This window comes from Misgurnus anguillicaudatus, chromosome 6, assembly GCF_027580225.2.
Source record: "Misgurnus anguillicaudatus chromosome 6, ASM2758022v2, whole genome shotgun sequence".
NCBI classification, from domain to species: Eukaryota; Metazoa; Chordata; class Actinopteri; order Cypriniformes; family Cobitidae; genus Misgurnus; species Misgurnus anguillicaudatus.
The window spans coordinates 30,189,935-30,204,490 of NC_073342.2; positions in this window are offsets into that span (position 1 = coordinate 30,189,935).

Consider the following 14,556-nt stretch of genomic DNA (forward strand, 5'->3'; position numbering starts at 1 on the left):
GATTGGCCTTATGCTGTTAAGACCATCCTGGGCTGGATTGTGAATGGACCGTTGGATAGAGAGAACATCCAAACTAACAGCGACACAGGATGCCCACAAGTAATGGCAAACAGGATTTCCGTGGTTAGCCTGGAGAACTTAATTCAACAGCAAATGAGTTATGATTTTCCTGAGTGTAAGCAAGCAAAAAAATTTGGAAATGTCTATAGGAGGATAGGCAGTTTATGGAGTCTGTATCACAGTCCATAGAACTTGTTGATGGACATTACTGCATTGACCTTCCATTAAGGAAAAAGGATGTAGCATTTCCCAACAACTATGCTGTTGCTTCTCTCCGTGCTCAATGTCTGAAAAGAAAATTTCAAAGAAGTTCAGCTTTTCACAAGGATTAGTGTAGTTTCATGGATGACATGCTACTTAAAGGTCATGCTGAAAAAATCCCTGCAAGTGATATTGAAGGAACCCTTGGCAGAGTCTGGTACATCTGTCACAAGTCGGGGCTGGCCACTAATGTGAACAAGCCACGCCCTTTCTTAGTTTCCACCTCGATGAGGTCCCAAAGCCAACCCAATGACCAGACAACACAAGTGAACGTAAGTATAAAAAATAGAATTTTATTTAATTTAATTAAAATAGGTGGGGGAATGGGAAAGGGGGAAAGATTTAAAACTAAAGGTTCTTGTTCTGCCCTCCAGGTGGGCCGTGATTGAAAAGGGGAAAGGGGGAGACGGGGCCAGGTGTCCGGGGTCCAAGGCTCTGCGGGGGTGTGCGGCTCGGGCTCCTCCGCCTGGCTTATGATCCCGTGGCGCCCTCCTTTTCTTCCTGGAGGCAGAATAAAATGACTGAGATAAGTGCCGGATAAAATACTGTCTCCCTGACGTACCCTTTTCTGGACGACACTGGGGCTCTCCTGTACGTGGTGCTGGGGTGGTGTCCCATAGGTGTTTCTCCAATTAAGGTGTCCGATTTTCTCTCCTTACAGGCTGCTGGTTAGAACACAGAAGATCGGTTAATCACCACTGGTATCGACTCTCACCTCTCCGGCTTGGGACGTTGTACAGTAAGCGCTGTTCAGGTAAGGTATTCAGATTCTCTCTCTCTCTTTACAGGCGGGCAGCCCTCAGGTAAGTTACTCAGGTTTCTCTCTCTCCACAGGCTGCTGGCTGGGGCACAGAAGATCGGTTAATAACCACTGATAATAACTCTCTCACCTCTCCAGCTTGGGACGTCGTACAGTAAGTACTGTTTAGGTAAGGTATTCAGATTCGCTCTCTCTCTTTACAGGCGGTCAGCTCTCGGGTAAGTTATTCAGGTTTCTCTCTCTCCACAGGCTGCTGGCTGGGACACAGAAGATCGGTTAATAACCACTGTTAATGACTCTCTCACCTCTCCAGCTTGGGACGTCGTACAGCAAGTACTGTTTAGGTAAGGTGTTCAGATTCGCTCTCTCTCTTTACAGGCGGTCAGCTCTCAGGTAAGGTATTCAGGTTTACCTCTCTCCACAGGCTGCTGGCTGGGACACAGAAGATCGGTTAATAACCACTGATAATGACTCTCTCACCTCTCCAGCTTGGGACGTCGTACAGTAAGTACTGTTTAGGTGAGGTATTCAGGTTCTCTCTCTCTCCACAGGCTGCTGGCTGGGGCACAGAAGATCAGTTAATAACCACTGATAATGACTCTCTCACCTCTCCAGCTTGGGGCGTCGTACAGTAAGTACTGTTTAGGTGAGGTATTCAGGTTCTCTCTCCCTCTCGGTAGGCTGTCAGCTCTCAGATCACGTATTCGGGTTTCTCTCTCTCCACAGGCTGCTGGCTGGGGCACAGAAGGTCGGTTAATAACCACTGGGATGGATTCTCACGGCAGCGCCACACACAATAAATCACACGTCACTCCCTTCACTGGAGTCTTACAACACAGAACGAGTTAGCACACAGTGTGACCAATTTAATATTGCATACTCACAGTCGCTGTACAATCCTTTCCGATGTTCCCTTCTTCCTACACACAGGTAAATAATTCCAGCAATACACGACAAGGTGTTTCTTCCTGATGACAGTATTACACAATAGTTCCGTTAGCTTCTAAATTCTTCGTATAAGGTGACCACTCACGCTAACTCTGCTTCTCCTTCTGTTTCGTTTCAGTCCCAGCGATTTCCTGTCGTCTCCCAGCTACTACGGTTTGTTTATCCCCACACAGCCACGCCACCTCAGCCTGAATGACAAACAGCGAACGAACACAACCAGCAACAACAACCCCCTCTGTGTTTTTAGACGATCTTTTATACTGTCCTCTTTCTCGTATACTCCAATCCCCAGCCGCTAATGTTAACAAGACGCACCTGTGTCTAATCGGCTTGTTTTCGTCCCGCGGCGTTTCTGCTCTTCCGTCCAGGCGGAAACACTTCTGGGCGGAACCAAACTCTCCTATTTTTGGTTCCCCCCCGGAAAGATCATCACCGTGTGACACATCCCACACTATGGTGTGTATCACCCACAAAACAAAAACTTCGAGTGGTGTTTGACTGCGCAGCTACCTACCAAGGAAAATTGCTCAACACTCAACTGTTACAAGGACCCAGAGCCATAGAAGGATAGAGTTACGTCAAGTCCGTTCACTCCAATGGAACGTTTATTTACAGCAATGGCGGACCACGGAGTCTCTCCAGAGTTCCCGGAAGTCACAGTCAGCTCCATAGAGTTGCATTAGAAAGATTGAATGTGTTGAACTTAATACAAGTTTTAAGACTTAATACGCTTGACAAATAAGATTGTATGTTAGCAATACATGTGAATCGAATGACTTTATGCATCAGTGTGTGTGAAGTGCATTATTTCTCATTTAATTAGTACATTTAGGGGGTGTTAGTGGAAAACGGGTCAGGCTAGGAGAAGCTATGGATAACTTTAGCAACACACAACAAACCACGAACAGCCTTGTATTGGTGAATTTCGTTTTCTTAATGCAGATTCATCCATTATTGTAAATATTGTGTAATTAGAGAGGCTAAATAAAGTGATTGTGGTATAAAGTGCATATTTATGCATCAACGTATGGGTGGAGTGTTTTTAACACTGTGGTTTTGCTGGTTAATAAATAAAATAAAATAAATGTATTTATTAATAACTTAATTAATGTATACATACATAGTTAAGAGATTAGTAATCATTTAAAGTGATGATGATGTTATTTCCCATCAGATGTTTATATTAACAACAAAAAGAAAACAACACTAAGCCAGAAATATTATTATAATTTATAATAAATTAAACAAAGTGCTTTGTAAGTCTTTTTTAATGTTGTGCTTTGTATATTTATAAATTAAACCAGTATGAGTTACATTCACAGCACATTCACTTTGTACATTATAAACTTACATTAGTACAGCGTGATGCATTTTAAAGTGGCTAAAGGCAGCGTAAAACATGTTAACAAGCCACATACCCAGGGGCGCTGCTAAGGATTTTGGGCCCCATGAAAAGAATCTTGACAGGGCCCCCAACACAGCTGAGACTTTTTTCATATTAATTTACATAAAATCATGCGCTTTTATGGTATTTTGACTACCAATGGGGTGAGAAAATTTTACTTGAATTAAGTGTTTAAGAAAAAATAAATCTTATTTCACAATTTTTTTCTCAATGTCACTTAAATTGTATATTAATTTGTCTTAAAACTAGACTCATTTACTTAGGTCATTTTGCTCATCAAGAAAAAGCATCTTAATTTAAGAATTTTTAGATATTTCTACTGAAAACAAGACAAAAATACTAAGTAAGAAAGTCATTTTTTGCAGTGTTGAACGTTTAAATAAAACTGTGTATTGTTATTTTTTCCAGCGTTTTCTTGACCTAACATGGGGAGAAAATTGAGTTCCATTATCATGCACTTTTAACACTAGAACGGCCACCAGTAGTCATTTTAACCGCAACATTTAAACTTATGCATTGCAAAAAAATTATTTTCAAGACAAAAATCTTCGTTTTTTTTGTCTTATTTTCAGTAAAAATATCTAAGAATTTTTAAATTAAGATGCTTTTTCTTGACGAGCAAAACGACCCAAGAAAATAAGTCTAGTTTTTAGACCAAAATATTACATTTAAGGGATTTTGTGCATGAAACAAGCAAAAAAAATGGGGTAAGCTAATTTTTCTTGAATTTTTCTTGAATTTAGTGTTTAAGAAAAATAACTTTAACTTAAACAATAACTTTGTCTAAATAAATCATAAAGCCTCCCTGACTTTTCCTAAAACTACATGAATTTTCATTAAAACTAGTTTAATATTTATTGTGTGAATAAAAACATAAATATAACCATTTCTATCTATAACGTCCACAGGCAGTCATTTTGCGCTGTTTAAATTGAGTTTTGCCGAGTCGGTCAACTCACAAAACGATAGAATCACGCACATCCAAATTGAATGCGGGTGCAGGATCAAATCAATAAATAAGTAACAAAAGAGAAGGATCCTGAGGAGTCTGAGGAAGGGTTGTAAACGTCACTCCAATAAAATATGTGAAAGGGAGCTTTTTTGGTGTGCGGATCCTTCTCTTTTGTAAAGTATTACAACTCCACATCATCTTCAAGAGATGCACTGAAACCTCACAAACAGCTGATAGTAGTTTGTACAGTAGCTGGCAGAGGATTTTTATCAGAGTTCATGAAGTTAGACTGCTTGCAAGACATATGCAACAGCGTGGACGGCAGCAGGGTGCTGAAAGTGGGCAGACTGGCGGAGCCTCGTACAAAGATGCCGACAACGGCTGCCTGTGAGGCAAAGCCGTGCACTCGCTGCACCCTGCTCTATTCAAACGTGCTTACTTGTCGAAAAATGCTACCGTAGAGACCAGGGGCCAGTTGCACCAGCTGTGCGTAAGTTACAACGTAGCTTAGTTACGACGTAAATGGGTACTAAGTTACAACTTACGCACTACTAAATGTTTTTGCGTTGCACCATTAAACTTAGTTTAAACGTAACAATACGTTGTAACTAAATATTTACGGAAGCCCCTGTTCATGAATAACGTTTGGAATAAGATGTCATCCAGATTATATAACATCGATGAGCTCGTATTAACTATGAAGAGCCGCAAATTCGTCAACGAGTTTTCAAGAACGGTTTAATTTTCTGTGTATCCATCAATTAACATAAGATTTAAAATTTATTCCTGTTTATTTTCTCTTCCATGTGTGGGATATATATTTTCAATTAAAAGTGTTATGTTTTGAGTTCGATAGCATATGCTTTAACGTCTTTTTTTAACTTTCAGTTTAGGCGAGACAAGAATGAGTTTGAAATTACGTACTGTTCAGACTATTTCCTGTTTACCCATTATAAGGCTTGTGATTGGGTTAAGAAAAATAAACGTCATTCTATGCGACAACGCATAACTTTATGGAGAGCTTACGACCTACTAGCTACGTTCTGCCTTAAGAACAAGTGGTGCAACCGAATTAAGTAAAGAGTTAGTTATAAACTAACTAGTAGTTACTAAGCCTCTAGTTTGGACTTTACGTCCCAGTTTAAGTAAGAACTTACGAACGACTGGTGCAACCCTACCCTGGGGCCTCATGTACAAAACGTGCGCGTAAGCACAGAAAAGTGCCGTAGGCTACGATCATTGTCACGGGCGGGTCCACTAACAATTTAGGCCTACTTACAAACCCACCTTTTCTTGTGAAAAATTGGGTAACATAATGTCGACCCTTTGCCTCTTTCACTTCTTATTTTTTTCTCTTTCCGTTTTTGACCTCCAGATTTTTGAGGCATTTTCACTTCCTTTTCAGTCAAGTTGATATTCTGCCGGCGCTATAAGTGAAGTCAAGCTGTGTTGCCTGTATTGTACAATTTGGACGGACTGAACCATTTTATGATAATTGAGAGGGGGGAAAGGGGCCTAAACAAATACATTTTTTGATACCAGGAAACAGCAAATAGAATAATTTAAAGTTAATAATTTTTACTATAAAATATTTTTTTAGCACCACAATTTTGGGGGCTTCTCTGGGCCCCCTCTTACTTGTGGGCCCCGAGAATCGTCATTGTTTACCCCCCCTTTACAGCACCCCTGCACATACCAGCAGATGACCATACAAATGTTCCTATATTGGTGGATTTAATTTGTCAAAAAACATTGTTTATATAACTACATAACAATACTACATTCACATTTTGATGTGATATATAAATATTGTAAAAAAATGCGTTTCTTGACTATAAATTAAGAAAAATCACAGCTCTTTGCCTCTAACTCAATTTATTTTAATGGCTCACTATGGGCTTCTAGGAACTAACTGAAGTCTCCGTGAATCACGTGACGGCCGAGCTTCTGGACTTCCGTTGGCACAACTCTGTTTTTCTATGGCTCTGCAAGGACCCAACTTGAATAATTCTCTCATTGGTGTGCTGACAAGATTCAGACATAAGCCAATTGCCCTTGCAGCAGATGTAGAGGGGATGTTTCAACAGGTAAGAGTTCTTGCTAAAGACAAATATCTGTTGAGATTCCTTTGGTGGCATAAAGGAGACACTGCTCAGGAATTAGAGGAATACCAAATGACTGTTCACTTATTTGGTGCCACATCCTCCCCAAGTTGTGCAATCTACGCTCTGCAAAGCTGTTCAAAAGACAACAGTGCACATCACATATCAGAGGTAATTTAGACAGTTCTTAGGAATTTTTATGTGGACGACTGTTTGACATCTGTGGCTACTGAACAGCAGGGTATTGCTCTTGTGCATGAATTACAGGAGGTATGTGCATCAGGAGGATTTTACCTGACCAAGTGGATGTCCAACAGTCGCAATGTGCTTGCATCCATAAGTGAGGAGAGCAAAGCAAAAACAGTGAAGGACTTGGATTTGGAGAAGGACACATTACCATTGGAAAGAGCCCTAGAGGTTCAGTGGTGTGTAGAGACAGATACTTTGCAGTTCAAAGTAACCTTACAGGAAAAGCCTCTCACAAGGAGAGGTATCTTGTCCATGGTTAGCTCTATTTATGACCCCCTTGGAATACTTTCTCCAATCATTCTTCCTGCAAAACAAATACTGCAAGAGCTTTGTAGAACAAAACATGAATGGGATGATAGTATTCCAGAAACTCTCAAACATCAGTGGGACCTGTGGTTGGCTAGTCTTCAGAACTTAAATGACTTTCAGGTCAAAAAATGCATGAAGCCACCCAACTTTGGTGAAGTCCCTTCAGCACAGCTGCATCATTTCACAGATGCTAGTGAGGTGGGTTATGGCACTGTGTCATACTTGCTCATGAAGAATCACAGAAGTGAACAACATTGTGCCTTTGTTATAGGTAAAGGAAGGGTTGGTCCAGTAAAATCAGTTACTGTGCCACGTCTTGAGCTCACTGCAGCTACAATGGCTGCTAGAATGGATAGTATGCTGAAATCTGATCTGGACTTGACTCTTCACGAGTCTGTATTTTGGACAGATAGTACTTTAGTCCTGAAGTATCTCAATAATGAAAGCACATGGTTCCATACATTTGTGGCCAACAGGGTAACTGCAATCCGAGAGCTCTCAAATGTGTCACAATGGAGGTATGTGAGTTCTGCTTCCAACCCAGCTGACATTGCCTCAAGAGGACTTACTGTAGATGCTTTCCTCAAAGCAAATGCATGGCTTACGGGTCCATCCTTTCTGACACAGCCAGATTCAGAATGGCCAAAAATGCCAAGTAACACTCTTAAGATTCTGGCAATGACCTAGAAGTTAAGGACGGCTCAGTCAATGTAGTGTGTGCAGATACTTATGACTTTTCTTCACAGTTCATTTCACACTACTCAGATTGGTACCGTTTGAGACGTGCCATTGCCTGGTTCCTCAAATTTAAAGGCATTCTGAAGGCACTGACAGAAAAAAAGAGCTGTGTCACACATTAAGACACAATGTAACCACAAATTCTGAACTTGAAAAGGAAATGAAAAAACTCAAAACTTCACTGGCAGGTGTAACGTTGACTGTAAAAGACATATAGAATGCTGAGAAAGAAATCATTCGTTACAGCCAATCAATTCAATTCAATTCAATTCAATTTTATTTATATAGCGCTTTTCACAATTGGTGATTGTTTCAAAGCAGCTTTACATTAATAGAAGCAGTGGAAAGCACAGAAAAACGACAGATAGCACAACATAATACACGATAGCACAAGCAGCTAAATTTGCGGCGGCTATGAATCAACATTATAAGCGTGCGTATTGCTAATGTAACGTAAAGAAGAGGGTGCTAAGTTAAGCCCAAGAAGGCTGCCTCCCCGGGTTGAAAAACCTCCTAGGAGAAAAAAAACCCCAGGCTCAGCCAGGGAAGTAAAAAAAGTCATAGGAGGGAAAAACCCTTGGGAGATATATTTATATATACATTGAAACGATTAAGGAGATTAGGCGGAGGTTAAGCGGGTTCTGCCAGTGGTCGTTGGTCATGCATCAGCTGGGCATCACGTTGAAGGTCTGCCGGTGGGTCAGAGGTGTGCCGACTTTCACATTTACCGGAACTGGGTCTGTTTGTCTCATTGTCCTCGGAGACAAGGACGAGACATAAAGAAAGAAAAACAAAACCCAATTAGCGTAGGGGCCATTCATATGTATACACATGTACATATACACAAACATATATCTATATATCTATACACACATACACACACATGTACATATACGTATTGAAGATACAACGTCATCCCAGTGAAAGACTCTGCACAGTTTGGTTTAGGGAGAACGAGGAAAGTGCACGGGACGGCGAATGTTTTGGAAATGGGTGCAGTGACACCCTTTTAAGGACTGAAGTCCCTCCCCCGACTAGTGGGCTTAACACCACAAATCTATACCCACCGAGCTTTATTGAAATCCGGACAATCAATCATGTTTCCTTAGGAAATCAAAGCTCTCCGACAAGGTAAAACTGTGAAACGCAGTAGCGCACTCTACAGGTTGTCACCAGTTTTGCAAGACAAAATCCTAAGAGTAGGTGGCAGACTAAGCAGATCAGCTATGCCTGAGGAGTCCAAGCATCCTGCAATTTTGGCAAAGGACCACTATGTTTCACATCTAATCTTAAGATCAATCATGTAGGTGTAGGTCATAGTGGCCGTAATCACATGTTGTCAAAGTTGCGAGAAAAATGCTGGATTCCCAAAGCACAAACTGCCATCAGAAAAATCCTGTCTCAATGTATCGCTTGTAAACGCCAGCGCAGCACTACGGGCAAACAATTCATGGCTGACCTTCCCCGTGACAGACTTTTGCCAGATGAACCACCATTCACAAATGCAGGCATTGATTATTTTGGCCCATTTGAAATTAAAAGAGGAAGGTCATTGATTAAAAGATATGGGGTAATCTTTACTTGCCTGACGTTAAGAGCTGTTCACATTGAGATTGCTAGCTCTTTGGATACAGACTCGTGCATTAAGGAGATTCATTGCTAGAAGGGGTCAAGTTCAAACAATCAGGACTGACAATGGAACGAATTTCATTGGTGCAGAACGGGAGTTGCAAAAGTATATACAAAGTTTGAATAATGACAGGATTCAAACCACATTGCTTGCAAAAGGTGTAAATTGCATTTTCAATCCCCCCACAGCATCCCACCATGGAGGAGTTTGGGAACGCAAATACAAACTGTCCATTCGTACACTCCATTGTACAACAGCAGTCTCTTGATGAAGAAAGTTTTCAAACGCTCTTATGTGAGGTGGAAGCAATAATCAATAGTCGTCCCATAACTAAGGTGTCCAATGAACTAAACGACTTGGAGGCACTCACTCCAAATCATTTACTGCTGCTTAAAGTAAAACCGTCCATGTCACCTGGGGTTTTTCATAAAGCAGACCTATATTCCAGACGTAGGTGGCGCCAAGTTCAGTATATGGCTGACCTATTCTGGAAGCGCTGGATCAAAGAGTACTTACCAGACCTTCAAGAAAGACAAAAGTGGCAAAGCCTAATGAAAAATCTCAAGCCTGGGGACATTGTATTGATTGCTGATGATTCTGCACCCCGTAACTCTTGGGTAATGGGACGTGTGATACAAACTTTCACAGACAACAAAGGTCTTGTGCGACAAGCCCAAGTAAAAACCAACGCAAACACTCTTTTACGGCCTGTTACTAAGCTTTGTTTGCTTTTAGAGGCAGATATATAATCTTTTATACATAATCCTAATAAAGGATCTGTTCTTATATTGCCTTAATGTTTAAATAGTTCGTTTGACTCTTTGGTATAAATAGGTTGGTAATTGTTTTGTTGTAAACAAAGACAATTAGGGGCTGGAATGTAAGAGCCAAATTAACATGTTAATAATTTGTATATTATTATTGTATTGTTAGTGTTGATTTGCAAGTAATAACAAACTAAAATTGTTGTAACTTTATTTTTAAGAGGCAATTCTGATATGTCCTATGTTTTAGTATAATTTCTTATATTTCTGTATGTGTTGGCATCCTTCTGTCTCTATAGACAATGGATTCTGCACCTGACTATTACCTGCCTATGGGGCAGCAGCGCCGGCTATGGCTGAATAAGCCAATGCGGGAGCTGCAGCTCCTGCCGCACCTGCTGCAAGTGTGGGCCATGGTTGGTACTATAGGGGGAGCAGTGGTAGGCTGAGTTCTCTGCTGCTTACGGCTCTTCCTTTCCTCACGATGGATCCCTGGATTATGACATTTGCACTCCAGCTATTGCGGTCGGAAGTTGCTGTTTCGAGATCTGCTGGGTTGATGTTGCACGACTTCAGATCCCTCTTGCAGACATCCTTGTAGCGTAGGGCAGGTCGACCGGTTGGCCGTGTTACAGTGGCGAGCTCGCCATAGAGGATGTCCTTTGGGATGCGGCCATCGTCCATCCTGCATTTGTGTCCGAGCCAGCACAGGCGCCTCTGGGAGAGGGTGGCGAACATGCTTAACATGCCTGCCTAAGCCAAAACATCTGCGTTGGAGATGTGATCCTGCCAGGTGATCAGTCTTCGCTCTTGGTGCGTGTATAAGGTCCAGGCCTCACTGCCATACAGAAGGGTGCTGAGCACGCACGCTTGGTACACCTTCATCTTTGTGTTAAGGGTCAGCATGGGGTTATCCCACACACGCTTCGTAAGGCGAGCCATGGCGGTTGCTGATTTGCCTATCCTCAGGTTAATCTCTCTTTTGCGGTCTTCACAACCTCTGGTGGGATTCCATCACTGCCTGGTGCTTTCCTGCAAGACAGCGAGTCAATGGCCTTACTGAGCTCCTCGATGGTGGGTGGTGAGTCAAGCTCTTCCATGCTGGGCAGTGAGGTGATGTTCTCCATGGCTGGGTCCTTGATGATGTCGCCAGATGTAGACTTGAGGGGTGCGATCTTGGTGACACTTGGTCCAAGTGCTTTCTTTATCCCCTGGTACATAGCACATGTGTTTCCACAGTCTGCAGGGATCTGGATGTCACTGCAAAGCTTCAGCCAGTAGTCGTCAGCGTATGGGAAGAAATTAGACTCAATATTATTAACAAATACATGCACATTTATCTGTGAACTGGATGCATGTTACAAATGTATTTTACTATCCACGAACAAATGTCTTTAGATTTGAATATGTGAAATTCAGAATTTGAATGAACGTGTATCGATTTGTACAAATGTACAAATACAAATGTTTTATTGTGAATTCAAATATCATAATTTGCGCGTGCAAAAAGGGAGATGTGCATTTGTGGATCGGGTGACACGCGTGCATTGGTCCCGTTCTGTTCATTTGTATATTGAGACTTTGATTTCGCCGTTTAAAGCATTTTATGAGCCAAATACAAACAACTACCAATGAATGAACTTAACAGATGTCTTTGATTTTGTGTCTGTGAATTTTAATATTTACGTGAATGTGCATCGATTTGTACAAACAGAGACATATTTGTGAATTCAGTTGGTATATTTCGTATAATTATTTCACAATTTGTGCACGCAAAAAGAGGATGTGCATTTGTGGATCAGGCGACGCGCGTGCATTCATCCTGTTCTGTTCATACGAGTTTTGAGACTTACGTTGCGTGGTTTGCATTAAAAGATCCACAAGCACAGATGTGCTAAGAAAACAGTCACCATTAGGTGTCAGTCTAACGCAGTTTCACACATGGCAGTGAATTATGTTTTCTGTGTTTCCCTTCAGTCTGGTGTTTTTATAGCATTACGTTTATTATCTATATATATATTACATGTTTTAATGGCTTGGCTACTGAGATGTGTATGTGTGCAATAAGTCAATTATTTTTACAGTATAATTCACTTCATTTTAAAAAGTAATACTTTCATCTATTATACTATACCATTTATTAAATATTTCATGATTTTTCTATGTTCTATTGTTTCTTTTTGCCTTGTATGTGGCCTGCGTGTTTGTTCTACAGTTGTTGTGTTGCATGCATACAAATAAATATGCCCCAGCCTGTTTATATATATAAATAACACTTCACATCATGGGTGAGTGCTATATTTATTAAGAATGTCCACATAATAATTATTAAAACAATTTTATTAAAACAGGTTATAAAAAATACCACAATAGAAAACTGGGAAAAGTATGAAATATTTAATAAACTGTATTATAGAATACATTAAATTATTGTTTTTTTAGTATAAACCATTCAAGTCTTTAGTCTTTGTAAATATATAAAAACATACCGTGATAAAAACGCTACACTTAGGGTGGGTTGCACCAACAAGGATTAGGCCTAAATCTGGTTTAAATCAAAGCTTATTTAATAATTCCGTTGCACCAAACTTTAAACCTGTTTAAAAATAAACAGGTTTAAATTTAAACTGTCATTTTGATCCAGGTTTAAATCTTACAGTAAATCTAGATTATCTTTAATCCTGTTGCTCCATTACTTTAAACTCAGTTTTAAATCTCAGTGAGGGATTAACTTTAAACTTGCATATGAGGAGGTTTAAATATGTTTTTTTTACAATTAAATGTCTGGCTAAATTATTAGAAACACATACCGCGAGCGTGGTGGCGCTATTTAAAGATGCGTTTATTATAACATCTCAACTAAGTGAGTTTGGCGGCTCAAAAAGATTATTAACAGCACCGGTGACAGCTACCGATGCTCGTATGTGCTTCTCCTTTGTCACGCGCGCTCCAGTCAGACGAAGGACAGTGAATGTATGGACACATGGTGGCGCTTCATGACAAATGCGTCGACACATCTTGTTCATTATAGCACAATATCTGAGCTTTGCGATATTTCCTGTCACAATATTTCCTGGTCTGTTAATTGTTTTTAAAAGATTGTCAAATGTTTTTATTTGAATCAGACCTTTAGATTAGCCTACCGGTGTATGTAGGTGATTTATAATACAACAATTACATTACCTTTGCTTGCATAAACTGTTTATTTCCTTTTTGAATGACAACGTCAACATTGTTGCTGTTTAATTACACCGGAAAATTCAACATGGCGGACAAAATAAATCGCAGATGAAGGATTTAATACAGTTTAAAGATTTAATCTAAGATTAGTTAATCTGTGTTTAAATTTAAGTGGTGCAACACAACTCGAATTTAAATTAAACTGGGATCAACAAACCCTAGATTAGCTCTAAACTCTGCTTAATTTAATCCTTGTTGGTGCAACCCACCCTAAAGGGAAGGGAACAGACTTTGACAGAACACCTGAAATCAGTTGCTTTGCTTAGGACCTACTCATTAACGCAATCCTGTATTACCGTACTGACAAGCCAACTGCATGAATGCAACCACGGCGCTTTTTACGTTAAATTAATGAAACTAGCTATGACCACCTTGTTTTTCACATCATACATGTATAATGAAGGTCAAATAAATTGGTAAGAGGGTCATTTCGTCTCCAAGGTCTCCAGACTGCGGCTAAAATGTTTTTACAAGTACTCGAGCATGTGCGGGCACTACGGAATGTGTGATTGGGTTTTAACCGCTCAATTGCATGACGCGTAATCGCGGATATCGTTTTATGTCACCACCATGCGCTCGGTTGATTTTACCGATGGATTTACGCAGCCCTGGTAAAGTTAACACATCTCACTCAGAACCGCGAGGAGACGCGCCGGTTAAACATTACAGCGATGAGAGATAAAGAGAGCGGGACAACTTTTAGCCTACATTAACACTAAAAACAGTATAGACGAGAATAAAGGTCTACATCAGTGCCCAAGGAAAACTAGATAAAAGATGAGAAACGTGTAAAGGATACATGTAAACGTCTGCCCTGCCACTCATCTCATTAAAGTATGCTATCTAGATATAACTTATTGTAGCCTATATGTATCTTATGCCTATAGTTAAGGGGGTTGTATTAATCTTTGGTTCATAACTTCCTATTCTGAAAGTTTCATTAATTGTGCATAACGATGACATGTGCAGCAACTGCATAGTTAAGTCTCTTTAGTATTTTTCAGTAATGCAGTTATTTTGGAAAAATTTCAAAAATTGCATTGCAGGCTTATTTAAGGTGTGACCTAAATTTTCTGCTAGCGCTCCTAAAATTTTCAGTCAGGGGCTACAGTGCTCCTAATAACAAAAAATGTAGTCT